Source organism: Tachyglossus aculeatus, chromosome 23 (genome assembly GCF_015852505.1).
Source record: "Tachyglossus aculeatus isolate mTacAcu1 chromosome 23, mTacAcu1.pri, whole genome shotgun sequence".
NCBI lineage: Eukaryota > Metazoa > Chordata > Mammalia > Monotremata > Tachyglossidae > Tachyglossus > Tachyglossus aculeatus.
The window spans coordinates 24,548,921-24,568,738 of NC_052088.1; the positions used below are offsets into that span (position 1 = coordinate 24,548,921).

At 46.0% G+C, this 19,818-nt stretch overlaps 1 protein-coding gene across 1 annotated transcript in view; it reads left to right on the forward strand.

Annotated features, from left to right (window-relative positions):
• Positions 1–19,818, forward strand: part of ADGRV1 (adhesion G protein-coupled receptor V1) — a 470,004-nt gene that overhangs the window by 439,009 nt on the left and 11,177 nt on the right. The window lies entirely within an intron of this gene.

The window sequence follows — 19,818 nt, forward strand, 5'->3', positions numbered from 1 at the left end:
AAACGTCCCGGGAGTGGGGTCAGAGGGTGGGCTGGGCCAGGAAGGAGGGGATTGAGCTACTCCCCTCACAGATTCACCCAAGCAGAGATGTGACCCAAACCCTGATCACTCCCAGATGATGTGGTTCCCGTCAGCCTGGCATGGATGAAGCCAGCAGCTTTGACATGGGCATTGCCAGGTGGCTGACATTTCCACTCCAGCCATCAGTGCTGCATTCAGACTCACCCAGCTTTGCAGACCTGGGATTGGGGGTGGGGAGACATGGGATACTCTCTTGTCAGTGGTTCCCCAGAAGGGCAGATCAGTGTGAGGTTTAGCGACCAGTTCATGATGTGCTTCGGGAAAGAGGGGGGACCTTGATCCAGAGGCCCTAGGCTCCTAGCCAAAAGCTGACCCCCACTCCTAAAGTTGCCCTGGGTTTGCCCTGCTCCTTGCTGGGCTCCAGAGCCAGTCAAAACCCAGAACTAGGCCAAACCTTGGTGACTGGATACCTGGCATGGGCCACTTGGAATTGACCTTGCTCCAAAGGAGCTGACCTAACCCCCAGATGGGAGGAGGCATTCATCAATCAGTGGTGTTTATTGAGCTAAGCACATGAGAGACTTCAATACAATAGAGCTTGTAGACACGATCCCTGCTCCTAAGGTGCTTACAGTCTAGTCATTCAGTTGAGCTTCAACTTGGCAGCTCTGGGCATATTGAGCTAGTCCAGGGGGACCACCAAGGTGGCAGGCTCTGAGCCAGAGACCAGAGTTTTGCAAAGGGTTGGTGGGTGACACATACCGCAATGGGCAGAGTTCAAATCAGCAAATAGAATTTCCCACTGGCCAGGAAATGCAGCAAAATGAAAATTCGGATCTCATCCCCTAATGGGACAGGGTCTCAGGGATATGGGAGGGGCAGGAGAGGGAAAAAGTTTTTTAAACTTTTTCTCCTTACATGCAGCGAAGCTAAGTCTGGATTCTTAAAATGGGCCCTGAAAGTGAAATTCTAAGAAATTCCTCCTGAATGAAGCTCTGGAGATGTCTCCTTTGCCTTAAAGGCCTATGGAAGGTGATCCAGGCAGAAGCTAATAAGTGGTCAGTTGCTGGAATGAGGAAGAAACCCAACTCATTTCTGTTCAAGGAAAGGGCCATACAAAAGATGGAACCACAAGTTAGGTTTGGGCACGTCATTCACCAAGGGCCCCAGATGTATTTATTCTTTAAAAACCGGATGTCAAGACTGGCAGTGTCTACAGTTGCTTAATGATAATAATGATTGTGGTATGTGTTAAGCACTTGCTGTGTGCCAAGCACTGTACTAGGTACCGGGGTACATCCAAGATAACTAGGTTGGACCCAGCCCAAGGGGGAAGGAGAACGTGCACTTCATCCCCATTTTACACATGCGGAAACTGAGGCCCAGAAAAGATAAACGACTTGCCCTCAGTCACCCAGCAGGCAAGCTAAGGGAAGCAGCGTGGCCTAGTGGAAAGAGCACAGGCCTGGGAATCAGGAAACCTGTGTTTTATCCTGGCTCTGCCATTTTCTTGCTAGGTGACTTTGGGCAGGTCATTTACCTTCTTTATGCCTCAGTTTCATCATCTGTAAAATAAGGATAAAATACCTGTTCTCCCTCTCCATTAGACTGTGGCCCCAAGTGAGGCAGAGACTGTGTCTGACCCAATTTATTTTGTAACTTTCCCCACACTTAGCCCATAGTAAGCACTTAACAAATATCACTATTATCATTATCATTTTTTATTCTCCCAACTTCCCCAGGATATTGGGCACTAATTTAGATAATGGATTTTAAGGTGGCATAGAAAACCTGAGAGCAGTCTAGAAAGCCAGGTATGAGAGAAAGCACAGTCCTCTCTCCTCAGTTTCATCTGTGCTTTATTTTCTTTCTGAGAATGGAAAAAAAAAAGATTGTGGATTTTTTTTTTCCTCAAAGAGAAGGTGACATCAGTTAAATATGAGCTGCAGGCAGATCTAATAAATAAACCTTAACCCAGGAAACCATTTCCTGAATAATCTAAAGCCTGCAAATTATTTGTGTCTGGAAAGAGTTGAGCAACAGCAAAGCTGGAGCTGACCACAATTAGTTGAAAATTGCTAAATTATGTTTCTTCATTTTCTGCAAAATGTCAGATGCTGCTCTTTCGTCTTGACAAAGGTCAATTGGATTTGAAAAGGAAAAAACCAAAGAGTTGTCCCCTCACCATTTTACTGGATGAATCTTCAATTTGCTGGTTATGGTTACTGATAGGTACCACTTTGGACAAGTCACTTAACTTCTCTGTGCCTCAGTTACCTCATCTGTACAATGGGGATTAAGACTGTGAGCCCCATAAGGGACAATCTGATCACCCTGTATCCTCCCCAGTGCTTAGAACAGTGCTTTGCACATAGTAAGCACTTAACAAATGCCATTATTATTATTATTATTATTATTATTATTATTTGGGTAGCACTGAGATATGATTATGAAGTAGAATGAAATTTTGGGTTGCGAAAACAAGTCTGTTGCCCATGAGACTGCTTGAAGGCAGGGAACGAGTCTACCGACTCTGGTATAGTACCCTCTGAAGCACTTAGTACAGTGCTCTGCACACAGTAAGTGCTCACTGCATACCACTGATTTGTTAAAAAAGATACCGCTGATTAATTGGAAAAAGACTTTTCCTTAGCAGAAGTCTGCTGTGCCTATATGCCTTTGTTGGAGGAATCAGTCAGTTAGTGGTACATATTGAGCGCTTACTTTGTTCAGAACACGATACTCTTAACATTTACAAACTGTTGTGTCTTCACGGAAAGCCTAGTGGTTGAAAATAGCTCAGTGCACAAGAGTGAAAGAGAAATTGTGAGACGTCTAAGAGAAGGAATCAAAGGAATATAAAAGTCATCCAGTATTTACAAAGGGATTTGAGAGCCTTAGGTTTCCCAACAAGAACCTCCAAATAATGATAATAATTGGGATATTTTATTAAGCATTTTGTTTGGGCCAACACTATACTAAGCACTAGGGTAGATACAGTAGAGTCAGATTAGACCCAGACTGTCACCCACACAAGACTCATTAGTCTAAGAAAACAGATATTAAATTCCCATTTTATAGATGAGGATACCAAGGCCCAGAGAAGTCAAGTGATTAATGCTGGTCATTCATTGTGGAAACGCATTTGGGTTTATGCTATTTTCATGAATTCTAGAGACTTCAAATAGATTTATTCTTCCAGTAGCAAAAAAAAAAAAAAAATGTAGGAATTTTAGGGACTAGTAGATCCATCCTTTGAAGAGGAAAATCATTCTGAAAATTTGTCAGAATCAGAAAAATACTTTGTTAAAATCCACAAACACACCTATGATCCTGACATACAGCACACTGGTGCAGCTTCACAATGTGCAATTTTTAAAATAGTATTTGTTAAACTCTTACTACATGCCAAGCACTATCCTAAACACTGAGGTAGATATGAGATAATGAGGTTGGGCACAGGTCCCGTCCACACAAGTCTCACAGTCTGAGGAAGAGAGAGGTGGATTTAATCCCCATTTTATGGACAAAGTACCTGAGGCACAGAGAATTAAAGTGATTTGCCCAAGGTCATGCATTTGTGCTATGAAGTGTATATCACTTTGCGACGATCCTTTAGAGGTGGGGCAATAGCAAATCATCATTCCCATTTCCCAGAGAGGTAAAGTACAGTGCACCACATCAGTGTGTGCTCCATAAATGCTGTCACTACCACCCAGGGACTCCATCCACTCCATCGATTCAGAGAATTCAGCAGTGGGTTCAGAACGCAAGCCAGATCTCCCTCCCAGATCTGTGCCCGTGTCTTTTTGGAAAATGAGTCAGTGGGCAGGTTTTGCTGTGCCTCGCCAATCTCCCTGGGTAGATTGCAAGTGCTTGTCTTCAAAGGCAAACTACCGTTCAGGGACGAAGCAAGTGTTCACTTTGCTGAGCCTCCAAAACAGCAAGTTGCCTTGGTCCTTTTAGATTTTCTCTGTGAAAAGATGCCCTAGTTGAACAGTTGTTCTGGGGCCCAGCTCCACCATCTCCGACACATTTCTCAGGGGGGAACGTCGAAGGCACAGTAGCTGAACGGATGGGCCGTGTGGGTTTTGCAGTCATCGAGCTTAGCACCTCCTTATTTATAGACTCCCTATTAACCGAAAGCAGAAAGGAGCCCTTCCAAGTGGAAGCGGCATTTGTCTGTTGGCTTCTGCCCCGGCCTCCCGGACCATGGAAACAAGATAGTGCCCCGTTCTCCGCTCCACATCCACCCAACCTGTTTGACAGAACCCTTCCCCTCATCTGTCTGGTCTGATAAAGTTCCCAAGGGCAGGGACCAGCTTTCTTGTGGGTTATGTGAGACCTAAAAAGCCAGGTTAGTGGTATGATCTTACACCGTTCCCATTACGTTTACTTGTTCTTTCTTTAAACTACAGAGCTTTCTACCTAGTGATTTTAGAAGGTGCTTTGAAGCTCTTATCAGAGACTTGAGCCATTAGAGAGGAACGGTTTTTTTTTTAAAATCTTGGAAAGAGTTTCAGTGTAGTTGAACAAACATGCCGTGAATTCCAAGTCCTCGGTAACAATTCAAATAGGACTGGCAGAAATCTTGAGGTTCTCTTATTCTTAAGCATTGGATTCACCTGAATAGTTACTATGGGGATTTGTGTCTTAGTTCAGTTGTCCTAACCCTGTAACTTAGTGTCTCATCTCCTAAACGGTAAGCTCCTTGAGGGCAAGGATCATGTCTACTCACTGTATTGTACCCTCCCAAGCACTTAGTTCAGTGCTCTGCGAAGAGTAAGAACTAATTATGTACTTCAGATGGATGAATATTCCTTGGATCCTTTGATTACTCTGCCGCAGTGTGGGTTGAAGTGTGTCAGTTAAGTATAATGATAATAATTTTAGTATTTAAACATTCACTGTGTGTCCAGCACTGGGGAAGATACAATATAAACAAATCAAATGAAGATCCTGCCCCACATGGAACTCACAGACCAAGAGGGAGGGCGAGCCCGCATCTCATCCCCATTTTTACAGCCGAGAAGTATTTCTTAGGACTCTGGCAAGAATCCCCCATTCTTTACAAATGTCAGTCCGCCTGGATGCCCACACTCCCCATCTCCCCCTGCAGTCCAGCCATAGTTCCCATCTCCCCGTGCGGCCACCCACACTTTTTTTTGTGGCATTTATTAAGCGCTTACTATGTGCAAAGCACTGCTGTAAGCGCTGGGGAGGTTACAAGGTGATCAGGTTGTCCCGCAGGGGGCTCACAGTCTTAATCCCCATTTTGACAGATGAGGGAACTGAGGCACAGAGAAGTTAAGTGACTTGCCCACAGTCACACAGCTGACAAGTGGCAAAGCCAGGATTTGAACCCATGACCTCTGACTCCCAAGCCCGGGCTCTTTCCATTGAGCCACGCTACCACACTTCCCATCTCCCCATGTGGCAGTTTGCAGTATGGGCCGAGACCCTGTACTGCCCTGTTTCATCACCTCACATGTTGGCCATGGGCCCAGGGACGCAGGTTTCCGCCCGGCACTGACATTCCCACTTTCTTCTTTCGGTTGCTTATCGTAGACCTGGGAATCAGGCAAAAGCCCTCTCAGACTAAACCCTCATTTCCTCTTCTACCACTCCCTTCTGCTGTCACCCTTGCACTTGGTTTTGCTCCCTTTAGTCACCCCTCCATCAGAGCTTATATACATATCCGTAATTTACGTTTATTATCATATGTCTCCCCATTTAGACTAAGCTCATTGTGAAGAGAGCATGTGTCTACCAGCTCTGTTATATTGTACTCTGCCAAGCACTTGGTACAGTGCACACACTAAGTGCTCAGTAAATATGATTGATTGATTGACCTGAGTTGGGACCTTTCTAACCTCTCTTGGAGCTGCCTCCAAACCATAGTTACTGATCAATTGTGATAGAGTCGAGTGGAGACTGGTGTGAGGAGCAAAGAGAAATGCTGGTTAAAATTTTGGAGTTGAAAATACTCCACAAATTCCAAACATGGAATTGACCTAGACACCAAGATATTCTATTTGTGCTGGGAGGCATTGTGTCTTAGTGGACAGATCACGGGGGTGGGAATCAGAGGACGTGTGATGGGGTCCCAAATCTACACCTGGCCTGCTGTGTAACCTTGGGAAATCACTTAAACTCTCTGGGTCTCTCTTCCCTCATCTATAAATCAGAATAAGATATCCATACTCCCTCTGCCTTAGATCCTGAGCCCATATGGGACACAGACAACTGAGTTGGCTCTGATTCTATCTACCCCAGAGCCTAGCACACAAAATGCATTTGTTAAATAGCATAATAATAATTGGAAAACATACCCTGGAGGCCGAAAGAACTAACAATGCTTCTGAGAGCCTAGAGGTGGAAATATTATCAAAAGTCTACTTATCCCCGCAGGCAGCATGCCATCCTCAAATCCTATCTTCTCAATGAAGCTATCCTCATTCTTTGACTTTCAACCTTCAGAGGCTCCTTCAATTAGTCAATCTTCGGTATTGACCGATTATTCTGTGCAGAGCAAAGTGCTTAGAGGAGTATAGGAGAGTAACTAGGCATGATCCCTGTCCTACAGTCAGGTCGGGGAGACATGCTCTAAAATAAATTGCAGTTAAGGAGCCACCCTGGAGTTTAGAGAAGCAGCATGGCTCAGTGGAAAGAGCACGGGCTTTGGAGTCAGAGGTCATGGGTTCAAATCCCGGCTCTGCCACTTGTCAGCTGTGTGACTTTGGGAAAATCACTTAACTTCTCTATGCCTCAGTCACCTCATCTGTAAAATGGGGATTAAGACTGTGAGCCCGCTGTGGGACAACCTGTTCACCTTGTAACCTCCCCAGCGCTTAGAACAGTGCTTTGCACATAGTAAGCACTTAATAAATGCTATTATTATTCTTATTATTATTTAAAGAAGCAGTGTGGCTTAATGGAAAGAATACAGGCCAGGAAGCTAGAGGATTTGGATTCTAATCCCAGCTCTGCCACTTGTCAAATGTGTGATCTTGGGTAAACCCCTGGTGCCTCAGTTATCTCATCTGTAAAATGGAGATTAAATTTTCCTCCTTCTCAGACTAGGGGCCCCATGTGGAACAAGGACTGTTGTCCAACCTGATTGTCTTATGTCTACCCCAGCGATCAGTACAGTGTTTGGCATATAATGAGTGCTTAATAAGTCCTATTAAAAAAAATAAGTCCTACTGGCAAAGGAGGATGGTGGGAGAGAGGGAGGCATGGGGGTAGGAGTACCCAAGTGCATAGGTGTTGCAGATTGCTGAAATGGTGACAGTGGCAAAGTTGGTGGTGGAGATGAGAGATTAATCAGAGAAGGTTTCCTGGAGCACATGTGATATCAGATGGATTTTGAAGATGGGAAAAGCAGTTGTCTTTGAGGTGTGAAGTGGGAGGGAGTTCTAGGAAGGAGAAAAGGAACGAGTAAGAGGTTGAAAACAAGAGAGGCAAGTTTGAGGCACAGTGATAGGTTGGCTTGAGAGACATGAAACTTGCACTGTGGTGTAGTGGGAGGAGAGTGGATGAGTAGGAGGAGGGAAGCCAAGAATGGGGAAGTGGATGGGCAAACATTGGAAGAATGGGGAAGCACATGCAAAACAATATTTTAGAAAAATGATGCAGGGAGGAGGCTGATGGAGTGTTCAAGTTGGGCCATGACAGGTGCGTGGACTGGAGTGGAGGCAGTTTGGATGAAAAGAAAGAGGCAGATTCTGGATATGTTGTGAAGAAAAATTTTGGTGACAGTGAATTTGGCGGCTGAAAGAAAGAGAGAGGAGTCAAGGCCAATGTTGTTTGCAAGCTTGAGAAACACAGAAGATGATGGAGTTGTCAACTGTAATTGGATAGTTAGGTGGAGGAGATAATTTGGGAGAGAAGATGATGACAAGCCTAGTTTAACATGTTGAGCTTGTGGTGTCATCAGGACGTCCTTTTACAGATGTCCTGGTGGCACAGAAGATGTGAGATTGCCAAGGAGGAGAAAGGGCTTGGTAGTGAGGTAAAATTGGGGATCATTATATAGAGATAAGAGTTGAGAATGAGTGAGCTCCCTGAGGAAGTGGGTATAGCTGGAGAATTAGAAGGAGACCTAGAACTGAGGGACCCCCACAGTTGGGGGAGGGAGGAGACAGAATAGAAGCCAGCCAAAGAATCCAAATAGGAGCAGCCAAATAAATATGAGTAGAACCAAGAGAGGACAGTATCAGATAAACCAAGGGGTGTCAACATGCAACCCTACAGTGGTTTAGAAGAAAATTCACCTTTCAGTATCTTTTGGGGGCCTAATCCACCACCCCACTCGTCCTTCAGTGCCCTCGTCCCTGCCTGTATAAGCAGATCTGTATATTTATGACAAAAATTGATATTGAAATTTCATGACTATATGGAGGGGGAAGTAGGTAGGGGCATAGGTAGGGAGGGTGGAACCAAAAGTTATGAGGTGTCTCACTGAGGTTTAAAGCCATTTTTTCCAAAAGCTTTTTTCGGTATTTCATGGGAGGCGGTAAGGCTATGTGGGGGATTTCAAGAGTGAAATCAAAAGCAGTGAAATTTTAGTAAAGGGACGCTTTTCCAGGAAATCACAGGGACCATAAAGAATCACAGGAGATTTCCCAAGGGAAGCCTATAAATCAGTCAGTCATATTTATTGAGTGCTTACTATGTACAGAGCACAGAATTAAGCACTTCAGAGAGTACACTATAACAGAGACAATAGACATGTAAGCTCCTTATAGGCAGGGAACGTGCCTACCAACTCTGATGTATTGTATTTTGCCAAGTGCTCAGTGTAGTGTTCTCCACACAGTAAGTGCTCAATCAGTTCCACCAATGCACTGGCCAGGTGGTTTGAGCCTGGACTCCAGCCTCCGCTTCTGGATCTCCTGGCCCTGCTCTGGGGAGGGCAGCCACTTTGACAAAAGCCCAGAAGAGGCAGGCCTGTTGGTCAGAGCCTCTTTAGATGAGGACAGGTCCCTGATGGCAGAAATTAGCATGTGGCTCTATCCCCCCATCCAGCCCTGGATCTGTAAATGAGAGAGAGGATGCCAAGGCTTGAGGAGAACTCCCCCTCCCTCTGCAGTTCTGGGAAATGGGGCGGGGGGGAGAGGGGGAACGACACATTCTCAGTCAGGGGAAGGGTCCAACCCCCTACACTGTCATTTAGCCTTAGAAGGCTGCTTTATTTCCTGGAAGGCAGCACTGTGTCTTGGGCCTGTGGGCCGGGAGGCATTTTCTGTACAAAGGATTAAATCAGCTGGGTTAGGAGAGTGACTAAGAGGATGTGGAAGGCCAGGGAATGCCTGCCAGCCATCAGAATGGCACAGTTTCAGGTCGGGGTGGGTGCAGGGAGAAGGGGGCACCTCTGCCGAGGTGGTATTTTAGAATCCTTGATTACAAAACAACCATCCCTGCTTGGGTTTAAAGGGCACCATGAAATGAATCATTTTCAAGCACCCTGTGGGCCTCAGTTACTGACCATTTCACCAGGTTGTATTTGTGTAAGAATGAGAGATAGTTTATTTTAAAGCAACTGCAGAGGGAAGGAAGGTTGATTCCGATCTTTATATTTTCTCTATTTTCGGGAGACCTGGTTGGAGGGACTTTCCTCCCATTTTGCCAGAGTGTAGGAATAGTGAGAATTCAGGTTCCTGTCTGACAGAGTGTCCCAGCAGGATTCAGCAGGTGTGGAGGGAAACAGCAGGTGGCAGAGAAAGTTGGAGAACTCTGTGAGTGGAAGGATGGAGCAGCTAGGGTGAAGAATCTGTTATGGTATTTGTTAAGAGCTTACTGTGCACCAGGCACTGTTCTAAGTGCTCTAGAAGATACAAGATAATCAGGTTGGACTTAGTCCCTGTCCCACATGAGGCTCACAGTCTTAATCCCCATTTTACAGATGAAGTAACTAAGGCACAGAGAAGCAAAGTAACTTGCCCAAGGTTCCACAGCAGACAGGTGGCAGAGCCAGAATTAGACCCCAGGTCCTTCCGACTCCCAGTCCCGTGCTCTATCCACTAAGCCATGCTGCTTGCCCTGTTTTCCCTCCCCGTTGGAACATAAGCCCCATATGGAACAGGGACTTTGTCTGAACTGATTACCTTGTATCTGCCCCACTGTTGGCACACAGTTAGTCACATGGTAAGTGCCTAACAAATACCACAATTAGTAAAGAACAACAAATGAGAGGGAGGGGCAAAAAAAACGCATTTATTCCTCCCTTTTCAAGCTGTAGTGATGCCAGGTTTATTGTGGAATCACCAAAGCATTATCTGATGGTTGACATTGGGACAGGAGGACGGGGAAGAAAATGACAGGCATACCCTCTAGTGAGGAAAACGGGGCGGGGGGGAAGGTTCACTGGCTAACAGGTGGAAGTGAAATCTCACCTGGGCTTGGATCAGCTCAGGGCTCCCCGTAGCCTAACTGCTGCATAGCTAAATTTTGTGCCAAACTTTGGCAGTATCCCCTTAGCTCCCTAAAATGTTGGACCAAAGAAGCACAATACCATGCGATGGCTTTACACATTCATTCATTCATTCAATCGTATTTATTGAGCACTTACTGTGTGTGGGAAGTACAAGTTGGCAACATATAGAGACGGTCCCTATCCAACAGCGTGCTCACAGTCTACATGCAAGCTGAAGTTAGCCAGGCAAATTTATGTGGGGGCAGCCACGAGCTGCATTCTGAGACATGGCATTCCTTGCCAGGGACCATCTTAATCAGAAGCCATTTCCAAGAATGCTCCTGGCGTTCCAAAGAAGAGTGAGTCAGACAGAGTGGCCCGGGGTGGAGCAATGGTAAGAGAAAAGGTGGCCAGATCACTTGCTTGGCAATTTCAAAGCAGGTGGTTTCTGGGAAGAGTGGAAGAGGGAGGCTGGGTACTGAGCCACCTGGACCGGTAACTCGATTTCAGTGGGTGGTGCCTATCTGTCCTTTACTGGTGCGTGGGGCCAAAAAGCAGACCTGGCCCTGAAGCTCCCACAGTGAGCCAGCGCCGCTCCGGGGTGGGGCCAGGGGAGAGCACCAGACCACACTCATCCTCCTCCCACTGCTTCTCCTCCTCTTCCTCCTCCTCTTCGACTCACCACTCTTGTTGCTCCTGCTCCCTCTGCTCCCGCCCACCCCCTGCTGCTCTCATTCCTCCTCTTCCTGTTGTTCCCACTCCACCTGCCATTAGGATGCGCACAGCTCCGAGCTCAGCCTTAGGGCATGACAGTTGCTTCTCTCAATCCCTTGGCCCCATCTTGCCTTCCAGTATCAGTCAATTTTTACATAAATCCTGGAACCTTCCCTGCTCCTTAAGGAATCAAGGGCTGGGCACATGGATTCCTAATTTTCCAGGTCCTAGCCCAGATTTGGGATATGAGCAAACTGGGTCAGGATCTCACCAGATTAGGCCAGGCCAGGCTTATTCTGGGAAGGCCTCTTGGAAGAGGTGCATCTTCAGTAGGGCTTTGAATGGGGGAAGTGTGATTGTGTGGCAGATTTGAGGAGGGAGAGCGTTCCAGGCCAGAGGTAGGATGTGGGCCAGACAGGCAAGATGGAGGCCCAGTGAGAAGGGCCTCACCTCCCTTCTTTCCTTCTATATCCCAGTCCACAGCCTCTGCTCCTCTGGTGCTAACCTTCTCACTGGGCCGGGATATAGAAGGAGAGAAGGGAGGTGAGGTAAGAAGGGGCAAGGTGATGGAGAGCTGTGAAGCCAATAGTGAGGAGTTTTTGGAGTGGTTGATAGGCAACCACTGGAGGTTTTTGAGGATGGAGGGGTGACATGCCCTGAACTTTCTGTAGAAAGATAATCCGAGCAGCAGACTGAAGTATGCACTGAAGTGGGGCGAGGCAGGAAGTTGGGAGGTCAGAAAGGAGGCTAATGCAGTAATATAGGTGGAATAGGATGAGTGATTGAACTAACATGGTAGCAGTGTGCAAGGAGAGGAAAGGGCAGAGCTTGACGATGTTGTGAAGGTGAGATCAGCAGGATTTGGTGATGGCTAGGATATGAGGGGGGGAATGAGAGAGCGGAGTCAGGCATGACACCAAGGTTGCGGGCTTGTGAGATGGAAAGGATGGTTGTGCGGTCCACAGTGATGGGAAATTTTGGAAGAGGTCAGGGTTTGGGAGGAAAGATAAGGAGCTCTGTCTTGGATGTCCTCCCACTGCCTCAAACTCAGCATGTCAAAGTAGAGATGTCCTGAAGGTAGGAAGAGATGTGAGCCTGGAAGGAGGGAGAGAGAACAAGGGTGGAGTTAGAGATTTGGGTGTCATCCACCTAGAGATGAGGTTGAAGGTGTGGGAGCAAATGAGTTCAAGGAAGTGAGTGTAGATGAAGAACAGACGGGGACCAAGAACTGAACCATGTGGGACTCCTACAGTTAGGGGATGGAAGGGGGAAGTGGCCAGAGAAATAAGAGGAGGACCAGGAGAGGATGAAGTCAATGAAGCCAAAGTTGGATAACGTTTTGAGGGGAAGGGGATGGTCCACAGTTTCAAAACTAGGTGAGAGGTTGAGGAGGATTAGGATGGATAGGAGCCCTTGGATTTGGCAAGAAGGAAGTCATAGGTGACCTCTGAGAGGGCGGTTTCAGTGGAGTGAAGGGGGCGGAAGCCAGATTGGAGGGGGTTGGAGGAGTGAGTATAGATGACTCACTCAAGGAGTTTGGAGAGGAAGGGTAGGAGGGAAGTGGTGATAACTAAAGGGGGCTTTGGGGTCAAGGGCGGGGTTTTTTTAGGATGAGGGAGACGTGGGCATGTTTGAAGGCAGTGGGGAAGAAGCCATTGGAGAGTGAGTGTTTTGGTTAGAAAGGCATCATATTGAGAGAACCATTTCCCCAAATATGCATGTATTTTTCTGTTCTTGTATGGAAATAAACTGAGAAACAGTGTTATCCTGGGCAACTTTTCCAGTACTTAAAAACTGTGGTCATCCAGCTGAACAGACCAACTGAATGTTGCATTGAACCGTTTCACAGATGTTTTTCAGGGGAAAATGTGGATTGTGAAAGAACTTGTATTAGTCCATTATGTATGCGTTGTTTGGCAGGGTGGAGCAAGAAGGGTGCTAGAAGGAAAGAGAAGCCATAAACGGGCTGCTGAGAATGGTCTTCATAAAGCCTGAAATTTGAAGGCAGGTTCTCCAGAGGAATTGGAATGAGCCCAAGAGCGTGGCCCTTGGCTCCTCTAGAGACATAGCATGGTCTTCACCTCAGTGATAAGCCGACGGGGAGAGCACACTCCACTTGCCCTGGTAGAATTCAGACCAGGAAGGTTGAGTGAAGGCGTGATTGAGCTGTGACTAATGACCAGTGTGAAAGGTGACGTACTAACAGTCAAAAGGGGTTTGTCGACCAGCTGTTTTCCACGTTCACGGAGGTCAGAAAAACAGAAAAGAACCTTATTTTGCAACAGGAGAAAATAACCATGATGACTGTACAGGGGCATTAAACACTGGGGTAGGCCACTTTTGCGGGCGGACTTGGGGAATATCTGTCCCTAGAGCTTTTTAAGAAAAAAGGTTGCTAACTCCACTCAAGACTTTAAACTCCTCCCTCTAGACTGAAAGCTCCATGTGGAAAGGGAACACATGGAATGGGAGATGGGACCCTATTTTTTGTTCTCTCCTAAGTGCTTAGTACAGTGCTCTGCACAGAGTAGATGCCCAATAAATACATTGTTTGATGGATTGCACTGGACAGTTGAACAACAATAATAATGAGAATAATTGTGACATTTGTTCAGCACTAGCTTTTTCCCAAGCCCTGAACTGGGGTTGATAGACCATAAGCAGTTTGGACACAGTCTCTGGCCCACATGGGGCTCCCAATCTAATGGGTACTGAGTAGGCCTAAAACCCCATCCTGTGCTCTTTCCACTAGGCCAGCCTGCTTCTCTAAACGAGGGCCAGCCTCTGTGAAGGCAACAAAGAAATCTTTCAGATTTCCCCAGCAGGGCTTGGTGCAATAATTTCTAACTAACCAAAATAATCCTCTCTTTTTAAGCAATTGCCACCATAAAACAGTCTGGGGTCTGTAGGATCCAGCTACATTCTAATGTGAATCCAGAAACCTCTGTATTGTGAGAGGCTTGTGCTTTATCAACACAGGCTGGGTATATCTAACTTAGTATTCTTTCCTCTTCTGGGAATTTGAAAGTTGTTGGTTTCCTTTTCTAGATTTCCTTTTCCAGGGTCTTGCTGGTGTAAAAGTTATGTTTGTGTAAATCTGGGGTTTCCAGGATCCTCCCTCCTTCTTTGTTTGTGACCTGGCTAAAGTGCACTGAATATTTGGAATTTCCACTGGAAAAAGACCGATAGCGGTGTATTTGAGTATGAAGAACAAGAAACACCAAAAGAGTAGAGGCAGTAATACCTAGTGGGCAGGGCCCAGGATTGGGGTCGGGAATCCTGAGCCATAGTCAAGTCAGCCACTTTTTTATTTTGTATTATATATGGTATTTGTGAATCACTTACTATGTGCCAGGCATTGTAGGAAGCACAGGGGTAGATACAGGCTAACTGGGTTGGACACTGTCCAAGTCCCACACGGGGCTCACAGTCTGAATCCCCATTTTACAGATGTGATAACTGAGGCACAGACAAGTTAAGTGGCTTGCCCACTTACGTGCTGGGTGAATTCGGACAGGTCACTTCATTTCTCCATGCTTCCATCAATCAATGGAATTTAATGTGAGCACAGTACAGCAAAGTAGGTATAGATGATCCCTGACTACAGGGAGTTTACTGACTAGAGGGGGTTTGCTCATCTGTAAAATGGGGATTTAAGTGCCTGTTCTCCCAACCTCTTAAACTATGGACCCCATGAGGGACAGCGACTCATCGTATTGCCTTCTTTCAACCCTGGCTCTTAGCACGTAATCAGATCAGACCCAGTCCCTGTCCCATCCGGAGCTCATGGTCTAAGAGGGATAGCGAACCATTTTATAGATGAAAAAACTGAGGCCCAGAAACGATAAATAAGTTGGCCACAGTCGACCAGCGGGCGAGTGGCAGAGCTGGTATAGGGGCCAGGTCTAAAGGCTCCCAGTCCTGGGCTCTTTCCATAAGCCGTAGCTGCTTCTCCCAAGAGACTCAGCGTGATTGACTGTGAGCCCGTTGTGGGCAGAGATTGTCTCTCTTTATTGCTGAATTGTGCTTTCCATGTGCCTAGGACAGTGCTCTGCACACAGTAAGCGCTCAGTAAATACAATTGAATGACTGACTGCCCAACAAGACTGATCCAGTTTCCATGAAATTCACCCATTTGGGCTGCAGAGTCCTGTGGGGTGCAGGGTCCGGCTCAGTTCCCGGGGGCTGGAGGGGTCTGTCATGGTCAGCACGGAGGGAGTGGATCAGGAGCAGGCAGTTTTCTCCCCAGGTCTTCGGGTCCAAGATTCACATCTGCAGCTGGGAAGTTGGAGTCCGAGTCTTTTGGGTTTCCGGGCAGGGTGCAAGGCTCCCGACTGTTTGGTTTGGCTCTCTCTTCTTTGCAATGGGGCTGTCCAGCCTCTCTGTTTATTCTGAACTATGCCCAGAGACTTTTGGTAATTTGGGTGAGTGTGAAAGCCTAGATTTCTAGGTGATGATGTTTTACATATATTCAATTTTTTTCAGCACTGCAGTTTTTAGGCAGTAATACTCCCATGTGCCACTTGTCTGCCACTTGTCTGTGCTGTGTGGCCTTGGGCAAGTCACTTCACTTCTCTGTGCCTCAGTTCCCTCATCTGTAAAATGGGAATTAAGACTGTGAGCCCCACAGGGGCCAGGGGGACTGTGTCCAACCCGATTTGCTTGTGTCCATCCCAGCGCTGTAGTACAGTGTCTGCCACATAGTAAGCGCTTAACAAATACCATAATTATTATTATTATGTGACCTCACTGCTTGGGGAAGCTGTGTTGCCTAGTGGATAGAGCCCGGGTCTTGGAGTCAGAAGGTCCTGGGTTCTAATCCTGGCTCCACCACTTCTCTGCCTTGTGGCCTTGGGCAAGTTACTTAACTTCTCTGTGCCTCAGTTACCTCTTCTGTAAAATGGGCATTAAGACTGTGAGCCCCATGTGGGATAGGGACTCTTTCCAATGTGATTAGCTTGTATCGACCCCAGCGCTTAGTACAATGCCTGGTGCATAGTAAAATAATCTCCCTGCTTGCTCAAGGCCTCTCTCTGTTCCCTCTCCACATTGCATCACCCCATGGGATCCAGAGCAAATAGGTGGGGACTTGATCTGATGACTGTTAATGATGTGCATCTATCTTTATTTCCGTTTGTTCTGACGACTTGACACCTGTCCACATGTTTTGTTTTGTTGTCTGTCTCCCCCTTCTAGACTGTGAGCCTGTTGTTGGGTAGGGACCATCTCTATATGCTGCCAACTTGTACTTCCCAAGTGCTTAGTACAGTGCTCCGCACACAGTAAGCGCTCAATAAATACAATTGAATGAATGAATGAATAACTGTGTATCTAGCCCAAGGGCCTAGCATGGTCCTTGGCACAGAGGAAATGCTTAAACAATCCCATTTTATCAAAAGAAAAAAGAGCAGAAAGGGAGCTGGGGATAGTGGATAGAGCTTAGAACAGTTCTTGGCACATAGTGCTTAATAAATGCCATAATTATTATTATTATAGAGGGAGACAGTTGGAGGAGAAAAATGGAGGGTTAAATCATGGGAAGGCACAGGAAGAGGAAGCGAGACATAATAGAGACAGGGAAGGAAGGGGTGCTGAGACACAGAATGGGAGACTGCCCACAGTGGAGCAACTCCTCCCTTCACGGCTTTGTGGAAATTGTGTACCTTCCATGTGACCTTAGGTAAGTCACTTAGCTTTTCTGTGGCTCTTTCCTCATCTCTCAAGTGGGTATTGAGTACCTGTTAAATGCCTCCATCTTAGACTGTGAGCCCCCCGTGGGACAGGGACTGTGTCCAACCTGCTAAACTTTTATCTATCCCAGTGCTTCGACTAGTGCTTGCCATATAGTAAGTGATAATCATGGAACGGAGAGGGAGCTGGGGAAGAGGGGGTTCATTGGAGAAAGTCTCTTGGAGCAGATATGAACTCTGTTGTAGTGTACTTTCCCAAGCGCTTAGTACAGTGCCCTGCACATAAAAGGTACTCAAATACCCCTGGTTGATTGTACTACGTCTTAGGCAGTTTTCCTGTGTGGGGGAATGAAGATCTTCATCTTTGTCCCCTATGTCTCAGGGAGCTCTCTGGCCTTAAAGATTCAATCAAGCAATGGTATTTATTGTCGGCTTACTGAGAACGGGGCCCTGTACTAAGCGTTGGGAGAGTACAACCCAACAGTATAACAGACACAATTACTGCCCCTTCATTCTCTCCAAGCATGCTGCTCCCACAGGGCTTAGGGGGTGACGGGAAGTGAACAAATGGCCAGGAGCGAAAGGTATAGTACAGGGCTCTGCATATAATAAGCGCTCAATAAATTCCGTCAGTGATGAACGAGGGAATCAAGCCGACCGCAGACGAACAATAGGAGAGGACAAACGAGGTGGGCCAGTGGAAAGTTGGCTGCAGTTATGGTCTCCCTACCCACGCTTGGTGAGTTCTGACTAATCCACATTGCCCTAGGGTCCGTTAGTTGAGAAGAACAAACTGGGTATTTGGGGAAGTTCAGTAACTCTCTTTAGATTATCTGAGCATTGGTGAAACTTGGATGAACGTAGGGTGTTTTGATATCCCTGAATGGAGGGAGCCATCGGGAACGAGAGCAGGGCTCGGGAATCTTGTTTCTGCCTCCCCTGTGCTCTGGGAGCATCCGGTAAGTCATGGAACATTTCCAAATCGTGGTTTTCATAATAGTAATGATGGTATATGCTCAGTGCTTATAATGTGCCAAGCGCTGGGGTAGATACAAGAAAGTCAGATCAGATGATGTCCCTGTCCCTTTAGGGGCTCACAGGTTAAGTGAGAGGGAAACCAAGGACTGAATCCCCATTTTACAGATGACAAAATTGAGACCCAGAGAAGTTAAGTGATTTGCCTAGGGTCACACAGCATGCAAGTGAAAAATCAATCAGTGGTATTTATTGAACAGCACTGGGGGAAATACAAGGAAGTCAGATCAGGTGACGTCCCTGTCCCTTTAGGGGTTCACAGGTTAAGTGAGAGGGAGAACAGAGATTAAATCCCCATTTTACAGATGACAAAATTGAGACCGAGAGAAGTTAATTGAATTGCCCAGGGTCATACAGCATGCAAGTGACAGATCAGTCTATCAGTGGTAGTTATTGAGCACTTACTATGTGCAGAATACTGTACTAAGAGTTTGGGAGAGTACGATAGAATTAGCAGACACATTCCCTGCTCATAATGCGCTTACAGTCTAGTGATTAGAACCCAGGTCTTCCGACTCCCAGTCCTGCGCTCTTTCTGTTTAGGGGCATGTTGCTTCCCAGTGCTTTAAATGGAAAACCATGCCATTTACAAATCTTATTTTTTAAAAGCCTTTGCGTATGAATTTTTTTTAACTGGAACAAATTGTAGAAGTTTCATCTGGGTTGAGTGGAAGTGGAATAATGCCTTGATATCACTAAAGATATACACATGCATCTCTGTCATTATATACATATCTGGTTGTGTTCTTTCATTTCATACTAAAAGTTGTATAAGTTACCTTCATAATAAGAGAAGGTACTGATGTGGCATTTGCTATTTCTAACATCGACTTTCAGTTTCATATTTAAGAGATTTTTCAATAATACATATGTTGAGAATTTGCTTTTAAGAGTCCTAGAGAGGGAACTTTAGAAGAATGCAACTTCATTAATTGAAACCTTCCTCCCCCAAGCTGCTGAGCCCCTTTATTGAATGCTGTGTTTGGGATTCATTTTTCAGTGTTCATTTAGCAACATAATAATTTTGTTTTTGCAGGGGGAGTTGAGTGGGAGAGGTTGGGGTATTCGTTAAGTGCTTACTATATGCCAAGCACTCAACTAAGGATTAGAGTAAGTACAACATAATCAGATCAGATACAGTCTCTATCCAACATGGGGCTCATGGTCAAAGGGGGAAGGGAGAACAGGTATTAAATTTCCATTTTACAGATGAGATAACTGAGGCACAGAGAATTTAAGCAACCTGACTGGGCTCACACAGCAGGTAAGTGTCGTAAGTGGGATTTAGAACCTAGGTCCTAACTTGTACTCTTTCAACTAGGTCATGCTGCTTTTCAACAGGGAGATTCTGACTTTTTTGTTTTTTCAAAAATGTCAATGGCAGAGAAGTCACTAAACAAGAAACACAGTTTTTGGGTTGTTTTTAATAAAATGGCTGAATAGTAAGGTCAGAATTAGCAAATTTTCAGGAATCCCGACTGGAGGCATACAGTGAATACAGGGAAACCCTTGTAGAAAAGGAGAGCCCGGGTGGGCAATGGGCAGATTATAAATAAAAAGCCTTCTTGGCTGTCTCTGATGGAAGCAGTATGATGTTTGGGAGCTCGACGTTAGGATGAAAAATGTAAAGGCCTGCAGATCAGAAAAGATTCACAGACTCACTTTTGTTGCTCTGTAACCTCTGTGGAGAAACAAAATCTGTTTAGGGACTGAATCCCCTCTTCCTACATGGGCCTAGCTATGCCCAAGAATACATTTTGTCCAGTATCTTTGTCCAGATATTCAGGTAAAAGAAAAAGAAAACAACCACACACATCTACCTGAAACCTTTGCCTAATTGAAAACCGCATGTTTTTTTCCATGCGAAGTGCACCAAAAATTTCCAGGTGTAGACACAGCAACAGTGCGAGTCTCAGTCTCTGCCAAATGGCACCCTTAAAG